At 37.9% G+C, this 17,795-nt stretch overlaps 1 protein-coding gene across 1 annotated transcript in view; it reads right to left on the reverse strand.

The window, feature by feature from the left end:
• Nucleotides 1-17,795, reverse strand: part of LOC143984135 (S-adenosylhomocysteine hydrolase-like protein 1) — a 521,010-nt gene that overhangs the window by 211,452 nt on the left and 291,763 nt on the right. The gene's annotated exons all lie outside the window — the stretch shown is intronic.

The raw sequence follows: 17,795 nt of genomic DNA on the forward strand, positions 1-17,795 counted from the left end.
GTGTTTTCGCGCATATGTGTTTGCGCGATGTAATCTCCCTCCCATCATATATGTAAGACACCCCAGACCTCTAAGATGTTTGGAGAACATCCATGTGCCCCCTGAAAAAGCATTACACAGCAGCATCCCATACTCCTTTGGATTATCGGTAGTACAGGAATTATTAAAGGAAAATGAACGATGTTCTTGGTCGTTCAGTCAGCTCTTTCTTTTGATCCTTAAACACATACTCACCTGTAATATGTTTACTTTTGATGGCTCCCACTACCTCCAGACCAAAGATGTGCAGAATACTGTAACCACAATCTTATATGGAATAGGTACATCGATGATGTCCTGCTGTTATGGACTGGCACGATCGATGAACTGATTGAATTTATGGCAAGCTTGGGGGAAAATTATTTTAACCTTAAATTTACCATGCAACATCGGATACCATTCTTGGATACTACTATTGTGATCCAAGAGGGTGGCTATGTGGGTACTCTCTATAGCAAAGAGACGGCAGGTAATACACTGTTACACGCTATCAGCTTTCATCCCACTCCTTTGGAAAAATAGTACCCATATAGCCAATACCAAAAACCCAGGAAGATGACAACACCAGAGTTATCCTAACATATAAACATCAACATCCTTGTATATGTGTAATACTACAAAAACAATGGTACTTATTGACCAATGATCCCATTCTCAGGAAACACATAGGGGACAGGCCCTAAGGGATAGATTAACTACGAGCCACCTCACTACTGAAGCGGCAGAGGATCTCACTCATAGAGGCACATGAAAATTTAATTCATGCGACTCTTGCAAATTCCCTCCTGTGATCAGATTGTAGTAAATAATGATCCTTGTGTTTGTAAGATACATATGTACAAGACCTGCTTTATATATAATATCCACATGGCTGGCTTAATTCCCAGTATTGCTTTGTATATATGTGGTACTTTTCTTTATCGCTTCCTCCAGCTCATGCTACATGTTTCTATTTTACATATCCAACTTTGTCTGTTTGGATTTCAGTAGGTGGGGACAGGGGGCAGTCCTGATCTGGTGGGTGGGCATATGCGTGTCATACAGCCCCAACCACCAAGGGCTGTGTTCATCACTGGCCACTCATTCCCTTTTATTGGCCTGTGTGGGTTGCCTGGTGCCTCTGCCTCGGTCCCTCCCTCTCCCCTTTGGGTGGGACCTAGTGGTGAGGGATCCGGCCTACCTCTCCACGTACCAGTGCATTTTCGGGTACAGTTACCACAATGATGCCACGGAATAGGTGTACCCACCGGCCAGCTTGTGTTCACGGTGCCGTGGGGGGGCATTTAGGAGTGTGTTTTTGGAGGTACCAGGAGCTAGTGTGGTAATTTTCTAATTTAACTGCAACTGTTAACTATCTTTGGATTTCCATGCTGTTTTGAAATCTTTAGCTGCATTCAGGTATGTGGTCAATCTCTCATTGGCTTTCACTGTATACCTCTATTACTTTCAGACCCTTTTTTGGCTTTGAAGGGACAGGTAGCTGTATCTGTAGGGATTACTTCTCTGATGTAAGCCATTCCATATATCAGCCATTGGGAGTTGCAGGTGTGATTTTGCTACATACAGGTCTATATGTACATGTGGGTCTATATGTATTCAGTATGTAACTGATGCCCAAACGGGAATGTCCCCCTTTCGTGGCACATCAGTGACACATTGTACACGTCGGTTAGTTCATCCTATATTTATATCCCATCATATATTTACAGAATACAAGAGGCATTCACCCTGGTATATCCACATTTTTTTGACCTCTCCCGTTGTTGCACCTGTGTGATTCTATGAAATCTCAGCACATCCTCCTTCCCTGCCATGCACTTTTTGAATCCATCTTAAGGCAGGTGGCTTAAGATGGATTCGAAAACTGCATGGCAGGGAAGGAGGATGTACTGAGATTTCATAGAATCACACAGGTTCTAGGTACTAAAGCTTCCTCTGGGATATGGCAGGTGTTAGCTTATGGGGTAAATAGTCTGTGTTTCATATATTGTACTGGTGCTAGGGGGCTCCCCTTCTCCCCTCCCCCTCATCGGGGTATTCAATCTCTTCCTCTGAGATGCCCCCTATGTCCGGCCCCCTGATCACATTTTTCCCTCTTCCTTCCATCTTAAGTTAACCAGGCAAGCATTTTTTCTGTTTATATTTTATCTGTTTGCACACACTAGTATATGTGGATTATAGTCAAGATATTAATTGGGAATCCAGTGGTTCGCTGGATTCCCAAAGCTTTGGAAATGGCTTTATAACCCTTTCCAGACTGATAGATCTCAATTACTTTCTTTCTCAATTGTTCCTGAATTTCTTTGGGTCTCGGCATGATGTGTAGCTTTTAAGGATCTTCTGGTGGACCTTACTGTGTCAAGCAGCTCCTATTTAAGTGATGCCTTGATTGTGAACAGGTGTGGCAATAATCAGGCCTGGGTGTGGCTAGAGAAATTGAACTCAGGTGTGGACAACCACAGTTATAGTATGTTTTAACAAGGGGGGCAATCACTTTTTCACACAGGGCCATGATGGTTTGGATTTTTTTTCACCTTTAATAATAAACACCTTCATTTACAAATTGCATTTTGTGTTTGTGTTGTCCTTGACTATTGTTTAAATTGGTTTGATGTTCCGAAACACTTAAGTGTGACAAACATGCAAAGGAACAGGAAATGAGGAAGGGGGCAAACACTTTTTCACACCACTGTATACACATTTTTTGTATGTGACTTTGATATATATGTAATACTGTGCATTACACCCACCTAGCCAGTCCTGAAGAAGCAAGTATATATTGTGAAATGTATCGACATTTAAAGTATGGAGCAATAGCGGGCCATGTCCTGGTGAACCACATTAATATTGATTCCAGTGTTGGACTTCAACACACCATATGTTACACTGTGGGTCTATATCTCTATACAACATGATTGGGTATATGTTGACTTCTAACTGTTTCTCTGTCTTTTTATGTTTTGTCGTATATTAATGTCATTTTAAATACAATTTGATAAAAAAAATGTTAATACAAACCGCCTCATGCTGTGCCTACAAAGTCTGTTGTTTTGAGTAGCTGGGAATCGCTCATCTTTTTCCGTTATATATTTTGGATGTTGGCAAAGTGAGGGTCCTCCTCTTTATCATATTTTACAGATGACATTGTGTGCTTTGGATCATGAGCTGTTCCAAGCCTTTGCCACACTTTTTTCTTCCCGTCATTATGGTACAGATTAATCTAATGCCCCATACACACGAGCAAATCGGAACTTGGATGGTTTTTCCGATGGAATTCCGCTCAAGCTTGGCTTGCATACACACGGTCACACAAAAGTTCTCTGAACCTTCGACCGCCAAGAACAAGAAGTCACGCACAACGCTACGACGAGCCGAGAAAATTAAGTTCAATGCTTCCGAGCATGCGTCAAATTGTTTCCGAGCATGCGTAGGAATTTTGCACGTCGGAATTTGTACAGACTATCGGAATTTCCGATTGGAACTTTTTCCAACCGAAAAATAGAGAACCTGCTCTCAATCTTTTGCTGGCTGGAATTCTGACAGCAAAAGACCGACGGAGCATACACACAGACGGAATTTCTGACCAAAAGCGCACATCCGACTTTTGCTGGCAGAATTTCTGAACGTGTGTATAGAGCTTTAGTTTCAGCCGTCCAAAGAATGCTTTTACAGAACTGGTCTGGTTTTTTAGACGCTTTTTGGCCAAGTATAATCTGGCTTCTTCTTTAGGCTTGAACCCTCTGTATTTGCTCTCGTGAAGTCTTCTCTTGATTGTAGACTTTGACAATGATACGCCCACCTCCTGGAGAGTGTCCTTCACTTGTTTGGATGTTGTGAATGGGTTTTTCCTTACGGAGATCATCCACCACTGTTGTCTTCCCTGAACGTTCAGGCCTTTTTTATGTTTCTGAGCTCACCAGTGCATTCTTCTTTCCTCAGAATGTATCTAACTGTTGATTTGGCCACTCCTAATGTTGCTGCTATTTCTGTGATGGATTTGTTTCTTTTTTTGAAGCCTTACAATGGTCTGTTTCAATTGCATGGACAGCACCTTTGAAGGCATGATGTAGGTTCACAGCAATAGATTACAAATACCCACTTAGAATCAGATTTGGATGTGCATACCTTCATATTAAACCTGAGAGTGTGCACTTTCAGCCCATATCCAATATACAACTATAGTTTGAATATGTTTTGATAAATACCTTGTATCCAAATATATATGGACCTAACTGCATATAACTTTCATAAACTTATTTGGTGAATCTGTTGCAAAATCTTTACCTGCATATTAAGTTACTAAAAGCACTTTCTTTGTAGAATAACAACTTTAAGCTACTGCCTCCCAATTAGTAGCAGCATTTTCAGCCTGTCGCACACACTACTTTAGTTGGCCGTTGGGTTGCCTATCTGATAGGTAGCCCAATAGCCAACTGAGGGAGTGCACACAAAAGATAGGCAATGCTGCTGCTAATTACTTAACATTGCCAGCACAAAACAGTAGGTGTTGTTCCTGATAGAATCTCCAGCTAAGAAACTTAGCAAGAGTTACAAAAAATGGTTTGTCTAACCACTTCCATACCGTGTTTGTGTTGTTTATATATAGTATTTTAATTTTATTTCACATTTAGGGTCCATAGCGCACCTACCCCTTTTTTCTCTTATCATTAAGTGTGGTGATTAACACCACAACATAGGTTGTGGCAATGGACATTTTCAAATATATTAATAACAGAAATATTAATTTAGTGGAGGTTTTTAACCAAGAACATGTTGTTATCAAACAGGATCTTGATAGTCTTTTTAAACATCTCAAACATTGCCTTGAAAAACAACTGAGAGTTTATCTCCGAAAAAATTACACCCAGGAGACTGAGGTGGGACATTTCCCCCAACGATGCAGTAAACGACAAAAACTTAATGGAAGATTGGTATACATTTTTTAACCAAAGCGAGACAGAATTACTACAGAAGATAGTTACTAGACGGAGATTTAAACTTAAAAACATTGAGGCAGAAATACTGACTATTAGGGATGAACTAGTTCCTTTCAAGGAAACGGCTGAATACAAAGATAAAGAGAGGACTCTACAAGAAGCAGTACAGAAGTATGACAAAGAAATACAGCAGAAAAAACAAAAAAAGTTCAAACGTGATGTATTGGATTATAAAAATCATCAGGTATACAAATGGCAAACGGACAGTATTTATAACGAAGATGAAAATGATATATCAATGATTGAGGAATCCAGTGAAAATTCACAAGTAGAGGATAATGTGGGATGGCAACAAACTTTCCCAAACACAAACTAGATCTCAGAGAGATAGACAGGAATACCACACACCAAGTCACAGAAGAGCCGACAATGACCCAGCAAGAGGACAACAGCAAACCCAATATGGCAATAGGGACCATTACGAGGTTCCATATACACCGCACATACCGAGACATCACAATAGGTACTCCCCATTGAGGGAGTATCAACCCCATACACCATATAGGGAACAATATCAAGGAAGAAACAATCAGTTTTTTCACAGAGAACAAGGGCTCAGACCCCCTGGCCCAAGACGTTGGACCACCCCATATGGGCCCCCATTTGGAAGAAGACCTTTTCGCCATCCAGCAAGGAACCAGTATCGGGGACACCCGGGGCAGAAGGGGGGGTGGAATCCCAGATGGACCCAACAGGGGGGCATGAGAGGGAACTTTGGGGATTATCCAGAACGTGGATGGGAAGAGAGAAGAGAATATACGCACCGAACCCCGAGAAGGGAACAAAGAAACGAAGGAGAGGAAAAAGGGGAGCAAACAAGGAAAAGAAGAAGGGAACAATAGGACAGGGAATATACAATCTAAGTACGGCTACCTTTGATGAAGAAGAACTTAAAGTTTTAGATTTGGGTCTCACATATGCTCCAGATAAACAACTTGATACATTTGAGGCCTACATAGATCTACAGAAATTTATCAGAAAGTTAAATATCAAAAACATTTTTGCTAAGAAAGAACGAAAACATGGGCAGTTTGGGAACAATGTTTATGCAAACACGGGTCATAACAGTGTTTACAAACACTCCAATCTTAAAAATAATTCCACCTTTAATCCTAATGGACAGCAAAATGACAGCATCACAGTCTTTAAGAAATTGGTAGAAAAGGACCTAAAAGAAATGAAGATTCATAGAACAAAACGAAGGGATCTATGGAATACTATTAAACAACTGGAGAAGAAAAAGAACATAGTAATACGTTCGGCGGACAAGGGAGGAGGCTTAGTAATATTAAATAAGGAAGATTACAAAAGAGAAATGGAAAAACTACTGGCGGAGAAAGATACGTACAAAAAATTAAAAAACAATCCTAAAATAGAATATGAAAAACGACTTAAGAAATTAGTTAAGAAGGGAGAAAGCAAAGGAATACTTAACAAAAAAGAAGCAAAATATCTAACTCTGAAAGCAGCCAAAACACCTGTGATCTACTATCTACCCAAGGTACATAAAAATGAAACAAACCCCCCAGGCAGACCAATAATCAGTGGGATTGGGTCCTTGTTCTCGAGATTAGGGGAATATTTAGATGGCTATTTACAACCTCTAGTGACAAAAGGTAAATCATACTTAAAAGACAGTCAACAGTTACTTACAGAATTAAAAAGTATGGATGTAAAAGAGGAAGATATTCTTGTTACAATTGACGTCAATTCGCTGTATACCAATATCAAACAGGAACATGCATTGAGCAGTACAGATTGGGCATTACAAACATTAACGGATCTCAAGCAAGAGCAGATCAGCTTTATAGTGGAAGGACCACAATTGGCAATGTCACATAACTACTTTTGGTACCAGGGCACGTATTACACGCAAACAAAATGAGTAGCTATGGGAGCGAAGTACGCTCCCAGTGTAGCTAACCTTTTCCTCAACAGATGGGAAGAGGAGCAGATCTATAGCGTACCAAGACAACATCTAAAGATGTACCGTAGGAACATAGACGATATTATTATCGTATGGAGTGGTTCTGAAGAATTATTAAACAACTTTTTTGACGAGATTAGCCAGAACGCATATGGAATTTCCTTCTCAGGAAGCTGGAATACCCATAGCATAAATTATCTGGACCTACAGATTTTTAAGGATAATGGCCAGTTGGGTACGAGGACGTTTTTTAAGGCTACTGACCGAAATGGGTATATTCCCATCACCAGCTGTCACCACCCTAAATGGTTAAACAACATTCCTAAGGGCCAGCTAATGCGAGTATATAGGAACTGTAGCAACCGGATGGACTACGAAGAACAGGCTAACCAAGTCATAGACCGATTCGTCTCTAAAGGTTATAAGAAAAAAGAGTTATGTGATTTGAAAAGAAAAGTAAGCCTAATGAATAGAGAAAAGCTAATTGATGGAGTGCCCAAAATAAATCGAAGAACTAACAGGAATAACAAAAAGATGGAAACAGCATTTTTGACTGGTTACAATCGACAATATAAAAGACTTGAAGAGATTTTTTAAAAAACATTGGCCTATTTTACACACTGATGATACACTAAAAACCTTACTGCCAAGGAAGCCAGTTTTTATATACAGAAGAGCCCCCACACTGAGAAATTTGATAGCTAAGAACACTATTGATCCTCCCAAAAATATAAAAATCTTTGAAAACCTAAAAGGTTTTTTTTCAAATGTGGGAGATGCCTCCCTTGCAAAAGCAGCTCAAACATTATCCCGAAGAAATTGACTCAGTTTGCATCTTCCTCAAATGGGAGAGAATATAAAATTAATGAACTCATCACATGGAACAGCACTCATGTCACTTACGTGATTGAGTGTCCGTGCCGTAAACAATATGTTGGTAGGACCACACGACAGTTGTATATAAGAATCAGAGAACACATTAAAAACATCAAGAAAGGATTTCAGAATCATAGTGTCTCTAGACACTTCAGAGATTACCATAATCGAGATCCTAATCTCATGACTTTCTATGGTATTGATAAAATCAAAGGACATTGGAGAGGAGAAGATAGAAGGATAAAAGTCTCAAAAAATGAGACTAAATGGATATTCCTTTTGGACACTTTACAACCCTTAGGCCTAAATATAGATTTGGACCTCAATTGTTTCCTAACCAATTTTTAGTCCATTTATTAACCTCTTCCTTATTATTTTTGACCTTTTTTCTCCGTCCAAATTCACATTACATTAGGCCAAATGCGGTATATTTTTCTCTAAGATCGAAGGTAATACATTCAACCACGTCGGATGTAGTGTACCAAATATAAAGAAATTAGTAATTATATAACAATGTTTTCTTTCACAACATAGTTTTACACACCCATTTTCTTTTTTATTCAAATTTGTCTTTTTCTCATTAAAATTGTTTTTATTTATATTCATATTTATATTTTCTTAAATATATTGGGCATAAATATATAGACGTATTTAATAAGGGTTCGTCTATATATTATCAAATTTATTTTGGATTACCAAAAAATTATTAGGATTATGTACACCAATATTGAGATAGTGATTTTTTACATATTAATATTTATTTTTTACTTTGTCATTTTTATATATTTTTATTTATATTTTTTATTTTAGTATAATTAATTCTGCAATCCCTATACTTATGGCCTTATTTTAGCCCATATAACAACATTTACGCAATCTTTGATTTCTCCTCCCTCCTCATATTGCCATTGTCTAGTCCATACAGTAACATTTACACATTCTTTGTTTCTTTGATCTCCCTCCTCCCCCCTTAAGTACCATGAGCAATTTCCATTCAAAGGATATTTCTTTCTAATATATAATACTTTTTGCCCATTATGATGTTCTTCCTGGTATATATTTGCTGTGAGAAGTTACGCATTTATTTATTTTTTTACATTTTACACATTATTTTTTATTATTTATCTTTTATTCATTTTTACCTTCATTTTTACCAGTGTTACTTCTCATGTTTATTATTTTCATATTTTTATAATTTATTTTTCACTATTACTATCATCATTTGTAACCATACTCTATTTCTTATTTCCATCTTTTATTTTTTGTACACTTTACTATTATGCTCAAAAAACGTTTTAAACCATTAATGTGACTCAATTGTAATTGCCTTATTTTAGCTGTATTACGTGTGGAAGTGTATTTTGCATTCAACATCGCTGCCCAATGAATACTGAACGGCCCCTTACATTCATGACATATCAGGTGTCTGTGACTTTTGTCTCTGCTTTTGTTTGTCCTCCTCCTGCCTTAAGTACGGGCAGCGCAGCTGGTGGCTTGCGCAGGCGCCAGAGAGGCATTTACGTATTGGGCTTTACAAGTTCCCATATTCCAGTAAGAAAAATGGCGCGGATGCGTTAGCGCATGCGCCGTATTGATAATACACCCTATATAAAGAGAGTGGAGCACCAAGATGACCGCTTCAGACGACGTCCGATGACGAAACGCGTAGGGCGTGGCCTAAGGTGAACACACTCTTGTATAGCGGCGGCAGCATCGGTGAATTCAAAATATGCTGACACCCACATCTATTGACATGACATTTTAAACCTCTAATGTGGAGAAGGAGTTGAAAATCTTTGGATTACTACTGGATTTTAACTGGATCAGCTCTGCACAGCGACACAGGGGCTCACACTGTGGAGGCGTATTAACCCCTTAAGGGGAGGGGAGCCGGTGAGTGCGGATTATTGTCTTTTCACATGAAAAATCGCACCGGTCGCAATCCAGGAATCCACTGAAAATCAAAGCACACAGTCACCTTTTCTAGAGAATAACTTTTATTGGAGCTGTACTGTCTTTTTGTCCTTCTTGTCCTTTTGCCGTTGGACTTAAAAATTGCACGTTATAATTTAGCGACTTTACAATCGCATGAGGACAGAAAATTTATAATTTATATATTATGGCACTTTAAGCAGCACGCAGCACTTTTTTGCAGTGGCTTTTGTCATTTTTTTGTCAATAAGGCACTTTCTTGCATGTTTAGCACTTTAGCATTTTTGCACTTCTGGTAAATCGCATTAAGTGAATTTAATGTTTTTATGTGAAGTAGGTTTTTTTCACAATTTTTTTCATAATTTTTTTCTATGCATATGGCTAGGGATTACACATCTATCATACCCACTTGATGCTTCTCATATAATATTTGTTTTTTTTCATTTTTTTCATGTTTGTATATCATTTTATGTGAGACATCTTATGAGATATTGTCACGTAGGCACTTTTTCAGTTACACCTTTACATATTTTTAAACAAAGTGTAAATGAATAGCAGGTGAGCCTGCATTATGTGCAACTAATAGTAGGTGAGCGCCGTGACTACCACTTTGGGCACACTTCCATACCGTGCCTATTTTGGCATTCCTCTCCTACATGTAAAAATCATTTTTTTTGCTAGAAAATTACTCAGAACCCCCTAACATTATCTATGTGTTTTTAGCAGACACCATAAGGAATAAAATGGCAGTTGTTGCAACTTTTTATCTCATTTGTGCAACAATTTTTAAAATGTGTTTTTTTTTTTGAAAAAAAACATTGTATGAATAAAAAAAAATAACAAAACAGCAAAGTTAGCCCAATTTTTGTGTACAATGTAAAATATGATGTTAATAGATAGCCAACATGTCATGCTTTAAAATTGCATACACTCATGGAATGGCGCCTGTAATGGAAATTTGTAGGTTCTATATATAATTGTATTCTATTTTATATGTATTGCACGATGCCCTCACTGTGCACACGGCACTAACAATGTTTTCAGTACATGTTTTGCATTCTGATTAGAATTAGCCTGCCTATGTAACACCCCTTGTTACCATAAACGTACAATTGTAATATTAATGTGATACCTACGTAATCATGTGTATAAAAGCCTTCAAATGCGTCATAATAAAGGAGAACGGTTATTTGGAAAGATGCTGAGCGTATCTTTAGTGTCTGTTCCCTACTGCAGTAGTTATTAATTTGGAACCACTAATCAATATGTGGATAGGAGTTGCCTATCATCAAAATATCCACTTCAGGTGGCGAAGCCAGCCCAGCAGGGGTTATCAGGTGACCCTGAGTATCCGAAACGAGGAGCTTGAGACGATCCGGGAATTTCTGAAAATCAGCCGGCTGAGGTAAGCCTTTTGCTTACATTTGAGTTATCAGACTTCCTTGATCGGTATGGTATTTTCAGGACAAAGGGTACCTATTTTACTCCCCTTAATCGAACTGTATTGATTAGTGGTTATATGTTATGTTGTCACTGTCTACTGTCCATCGGAGTGTTATAGAGAAAGGGAAGAATAGTGCTGTTCACAGGTATATGTAGTACATCTGCTAGATAAAGTAGTTTAGAGGCAAAAGGGTATAGGCACACGTAGAGAAGACTGGCCAGTCATTATGGGCATTAAATTAAGTAAGGGAATGATGGGTAAGAGGCCCAGCGCAAGAGGAGCGCTATATATGAACCGAAGGTGCGGTTCCGCCTATACTGAGCCCCTAGATTAATGGTTAAAGTGGACAGGGATCCACAAAGGGTAACTGGGTTACCACCAAAGTCCACAGGGACAAAGAATCATGCAGAGTATACAGCTAGAGAAACGGCTATTTATGTGAGCAGGATGGATCAAGAGTGACATTAACACTAGACAGAAAGGGACTTTTTGATGTTAAGTTGTGGGATGAATTTGGGGTCAGGCACTACAACTAGTAAAGTCAAGAAACAGTAATGAGAGTTAAAACAGAATGCTTTATATGTTGTCAGAGAGGGAAGATGGGATGAGCACTATGGCTGCCCGTCTGATCATAGAAGGTACAGTATGTGAAGTATGGTATTACAATACATTGGATGCAAAGGATATCAGAACAAAATAAAGAAAGCAGAAATTTAAGCAAGGAAGTATTAAAAAAGCGTTAAAAGAAAGTGAGAGAATGATAGGCATGTGTTGTGTACAAATGGGAATAATGTAAGCGATTTTAGAGATATATTTGAGTATGTTTGTGAATGCTGGAACCTTTAGTTCTATCGCTTGTGTCATGTACGCAGATGTGACCCCCCTCCTTTGTGCTCTCCTGAAAGAATGTGGCTGGCATGAGAGGTTGGTGATAAGCTGGAAGGACACCATGCCAATTTCAGTTTTTTAGACAAAACATTTATAACAAAATGTGCCCGGTTAACGAATCTAATGATAAACAATGTGATCACAATTATTTTTGAATCTGTTTTCCAAACATGGTAAAATGAAGGTTACAAATTAACCGTGTCTTACACAAATTTAATATCCTGTGATAGTGGAAACAGTGCATTAAATAAAATAAAAAAGAGAGAAATTAAGTAAAATTAAGTAATATGTCCCCCTTTAAGGACATTTATCTGTGCATATATATTAGTGTGTGATATTGAAATTATCATATGAGTATTAATTTCTAATATGAGTTTAACAATTTTATTAATAAATATAGATATATTGAAACTGGTTTAGACAACCTTTGGTTGGAAATGAAATCAAGGTTAATGGGGAAATTGGTAAAAATGGAGTTAGTTTAGATTAAGATAACAATTTTGTAATTTTACATTTATTGAGTGGAAGGAAAAAAAGATTAAGATGAGGTTGTTAATTTGAATACAGCTGCAATAGTGTTTAACAAAGCCAAGATGGGTGGGATACATAAGGAAGTTTTTCTATAGAAATTAAATCTTAAAGTCTGATAATAACTTAATGTGCGGTCCATGATGTGAGAGTAATAATATGTAAATATAACAGACCCATCACATCAAGTCCACACATCCTGTTAGGATAGCTGCTGCCTGCAGCCAGTTGGTTTATATATAAGAATGGCCAAGTGCTTTCTGGTCCTTCATACATATTGTTGGTCCTTTTGTTTTTATGTATTTTTATTTTTGAAATCCAAAGCAGAATGTGTGGATTGTGAAATGGTGTGCCCCTTTTCCTTGTAAGTGCAGTGGGTATAAGTAGAAGAATATTTTGGATTTATGGACATCTCTGCATGACTGCAGGGTATTCTTATCATTTATTATAACATTGCCAGGAAAATGTTGTCTTTTTGAAACATGAAACTGGTGTTCTTACACAAATAGCATGATAGAAAACAAGCCATTGTTATATTTATGCAAGCTGGACCTAGTAATGAAGGGTTCACTCCGATGTATCAGAGCTGTAGCTTTATGCCAAGTTGCTATTAGACAAAGTTACAGATATTATTTTGGTTCAATATTTAATTTTTAATAGGTCGACATTCTGCACAGCAAATGTATAGCTACGTGTTTGTCTAATGAAAGGTTCAAAATATGAATTTGTTTTGTGTGTTTATGTACAAATCTAACAATGAAAAATGTGTATATTTGAATCCAGCCACCTTATTTTATTGCCTCTATTGGAGGAGGCTGGAGACAAAGAAAAAGCACATGTGTTAAATTGATGACGTGGGAATCAGCTGTTGTGAGCCCAGTGCAGGACACACTCCCTGAAGACCCGAGTATTTACTTTTTTGTAGTGTTATTCCTGGTTTTATACCGAGGATGAAGTTTATCACCCAGAAGGATTCCCTGTATTCAGAGTCATTGGATCCTTTTTCCCCAGCTCAAGAAGCAGAGCTCCATGTTTTAGAAAAGCCTGTGAGCTATAAAAAGAGTATATATTTATATAGATAGTCAAGATATAGAGAGCTTTTGGTTCCATTTGAAGGGCCAGAAGTTTGTTTTTACTTTGGCGGGTAAACCAATCAAGCATGCCAAGTTAATTTGATTGGCTGTTTTCAGCCTTCCAGGTTCTTGCTGAGGTAGACATACTAACAGTAAAACTCACATATGGAAGCAGACCAGGCAACTCTAAGGATGCTGAATTTACAGCCCCGGACATTTGCTGGGTCTGTGCAACTCACAGATTCCACCCGAGTTCTGGCCCAGTATAGCTGGGATTAATAATTCAACTTTAAGGACCCCAGAACGAGAAGCACAAGTGGTCCGCAGAGGGCAACTTCTTACGAAACAGGACTTTGGAAAAGGTGATCATTTATGTTTGCCAGACACTCTTTTCCCTTCAGCTTGACACGTGGACTGTGTCATCAGTCACAAGCAGTTCTGGCTGCCTTAGTAAATGAGCGTGGGATAGAGCCAGGGTTCTCCACAGTTGTTTTTATAACATACCACTTTACCTGTTACCAAAGGTGTTACCAAAAGCTGAACATCCCTTCCAGAGATAACAAAAAGATATATCCAGATGCCCAAGTCAGGATCTTACGAGTATGTATTTTGTTTGTATGGACATGTTTTCTGGATGTCCAGTGGCAAATGCTACTGCAAAGGCCACAGTAAAAAAAAGTGTTATCAGAAGTAGTTTGTAAGTACAGAGTGCAGAATCTACAGAGTAACAGAGGAAATCATTTTTATAGGAGAGTCCTTATTAGAAGTTTTGAGGTTTTATTTTTTACACCCCCTGCTGTCTACAATGTAGCGGACAAAGTAGAGTAAGAAACTAGACAACTTTTGCCTGAATGTTTTATTATATTTTATCAAGCCCGTAGGGGGATGTTGGACTCTTTCCCTATGGGATTTGGTTTGGGAGTGTGTTATTCACTTGCTTATGATTTTGTCTCAGCAGCTGAAGTCCTCCATTCGGATCTCACAGAGAATGTTGCTGATTTTTTAAGGTTTTTGACAAACTCATTTATGTGTTTTCTCCCCAATTCCAGATCCTAAAAGTTTGGAAGGATCTAAAACTTAAGCCAGTTGACTTGTGGATTGTTAAGAGACATTTATATATAAGGAAATGTTTGGAGACTCAATACAGCATCTATTCCATGTACAGTTTTGCGAAACTTGAAAGAAAAGTCACCTGGATCCACACCAGACACTGCAAAAATGACTAAATGAAAGAAATCTCTGTGTTTGATTTGTTTCCCTCTTGTGATAACACTCTAGGATACTTTTTGATTCAATTACTTTAATTGTAAGGGATACATATATTTGAAAAGTAGTTTAGCCATGTTGAAGTCATATTTGTCTTTTGTACCTCTTCCATTTTATGTAGAACTGTCTATGTTTACATGTGCTGATAAGTCAGCATACCAACAATTAAGCTAGAAGGCCATTCTGGCCACAGGAGTGTAAAGCCAGTACTCTGTAAATATGTCTTTGTTTTTCACAATGAAAAGTCATTTTGTAATGAAAAAAGCTGCTCAGCTATTATTTTCTCCACAATGGAGTTTTTGCCTCTTTGGCCTCTTTGGCCAGGACTACCTCCACCTAAGCATATGGAGGTTCCAGGTTAAAGGTGATAGCAGGTATGGTTAGTGATCAAAAGAGAGGAGACTGTAATGGAAATTTGTAGGTTCTATATATAATTGTATTCTATTTTATATGTATTGCACGATGCCCTCACTGTGCACACGGCACTAACAATGTTTTCAGTACATGTTTTTCATTCTTTCAAGTCCTGATTAGAATTAGCCTGCCTATGTAACACCCCTTGTTACCATAAACGTACAATTGTAATATTAATGTGATACCTACGTAATCATGTGTATAAAAGCCTTCAAATGCGTCATAATAAAGGAGAACGGTTATTTGGAAAGATGCTGAGCGTATCTTTTGTGTCTGTTCCCTACTGCAGTAGTTATTAATTTGGAACCACTAAATCAATATGAGGATAGGAGTTGCCTATCATCAAAATATCAATTTCACGCCAAACTTCGGTACTTAAAAATCTCTATAGGTAACCATTTACATTTTTTGACAGGTTACCAGTATAGAGTTACCGTGAAGGTCCAGTGCTAGAATCGTTGCTCACACTCTACCGCACGTGGCGATAACTCACATGCGTGGTTTGAACAGCGTTTACACGTGTGGGTGGGACTTACATGTGCATTCACTTTTGAGGACAAGCTACTGGGGACAGGGGTGTTTAAAAAAAAAAAATAATAACATTTTTATTGTTTATTTTACTTAATTTCTTTTTGTTTTATACTTTTTTGCCTTTCTTCCCCTGTAATAGCAATGGTGCGTGACAGGTCCTCTTTATGGAGAGATGCAGGGTCAAAAAGACCCCGCATCTCTCCTCCAGTCTGGAAAGCATGAGATAAAAAATAAATAAAATCATGATCTCTCGGTTAGTAGCCGTGATCGTGGCTTTGTTTACAATCACGGCATCATTCAGATATTCCCACTGAAAGTCAAGTATGTCATATGATGGCCTTGGGCTGGAAGTGATTAAAGCCCATCTCTGGGTTTAACAGCCCCCCACTCCCCTGCAATTGATCGCTGGCTTAAATAAAAAAAATAAAAAAAACTGCCTCACACTACAATGGATTAGCAGTCCCCTGCACCTGGAAATGGTGCCAACTTAGCAAATGTGTGAACTGAAAACCAGGTAGCTGCTTTGCATACGTGGAAAAAATAACTAGAAAAGGAAAAAAAAAAAGGTGTAGGATGAGCCAACAACCTTTGCAGTGACAGGGATAAAAAGAAGGAGATAGACCTGTAAGCTCCAAAATCCCCCTGGCCAAAGTGGTGGCAATGAGGAAGCCCACTTTTTGAGATAAGAACACAAGAGGAATCACACATGTACATGTTCAAAAAGGTGAGGCAGAAGCATGAAAAGCAGCAGATTAACTACATGACCCCAGGGCCAATTCTGAAATTTCGGTCATACATGTAAAAATCTGCTTTTTGGTAGAAAGTTACTTTATATATTAAGTTATAAATAAATGTATATTCTAGAGAATATCTAGAGACTAAAATGGTGGGTGTTACAATTTTTTTTTAAAACAATTGACTAATGAATTTTAGTGCACACAAACAATATAATGGCAAATTTTTTTGGTGAAATATAAAAGATGATGTTATGCCAAGTAAATAGATACCACACACGTCATGCTTTAAAACTGCACACATCCATGGAATAGCAACAACAAAAAGCAACATTAAATTATTCATATGCAATGCTTTTAAAGCCTTTATAGGTTAGCAGTTTAGAGATCCAAAGGTCTGGCACTAGAATTTTTTCTCTAATATTCGTAACATACCTTATATGTGTGGTGTGATCACTGTTTACATATGGGAGCATGTTCGCAGTTGTGCGTGACTATGGGGGGGGGGGGGGGATGCTTTAAAAAATTAGAAATTGTTTGATTAGATGCTTCCACAAGCCAGTAATGGCTTGTAAACGACAAAAAACTGCAAGTGACAAAATCCCTGAGAGAAGTGAAAGAATATGCCAGCCACAATGATTTTTCAGGTATAATGGCCACATTGGGGGGAAGAAGACCTATGTACAAGTTTTTTGGGCATTATATATACCATCCAAGGTACAAAACTACAGTAGTCATACGCAATATGTGTTTTTTTGGTTCTTACAGAAGCTTACATTTTTACTGTCTCATTTTAAAGCAATTTGTCTTGTCCTTTTTTACACTGACAATATACCAGAATATGTAAAAAAAAATAAAAAAAAAATAAAAAGGAAATCAAGGCTGCAAAACTTCAAACTGAACAAATTTTTAATAGTAAAAGGGTCAGGTCTGAGCATGTAGGCCCATTACAAGATAATTTTGAGTTAATGAGCAGGCAAATTTATTAAATACCTTCTACAGCTTTGTGTATACAAAGGAAAATGAGGAAGCTCAAATGCTCAATGGGGATAGCATTGACACAGTCTAAAAAGAACTCCAATAGCTCAAAACCGATATGGTCCAGAAACATTTAGACAAAATATAGGTGAAAAAAAACAAGACCAG

This window comes from Lithobates pipiens, unplaced genomic scaffold, assembly GCF_037356315.1.
Source record: "Lithobates pipiens isolate NorthernLeopardFrog02 unplaced genomic scaffold, aLitPip1_a1.2 Scaffold_16, whole genome shotgun sequence".
In the NCBI taxonomy this organism is placed as follows: domain Eukaryota; kingdom Metazoa; phylum Chordata; class Amphibia; order Anura; family Ranidae; genus Lithobates; species Lithobates pipiens.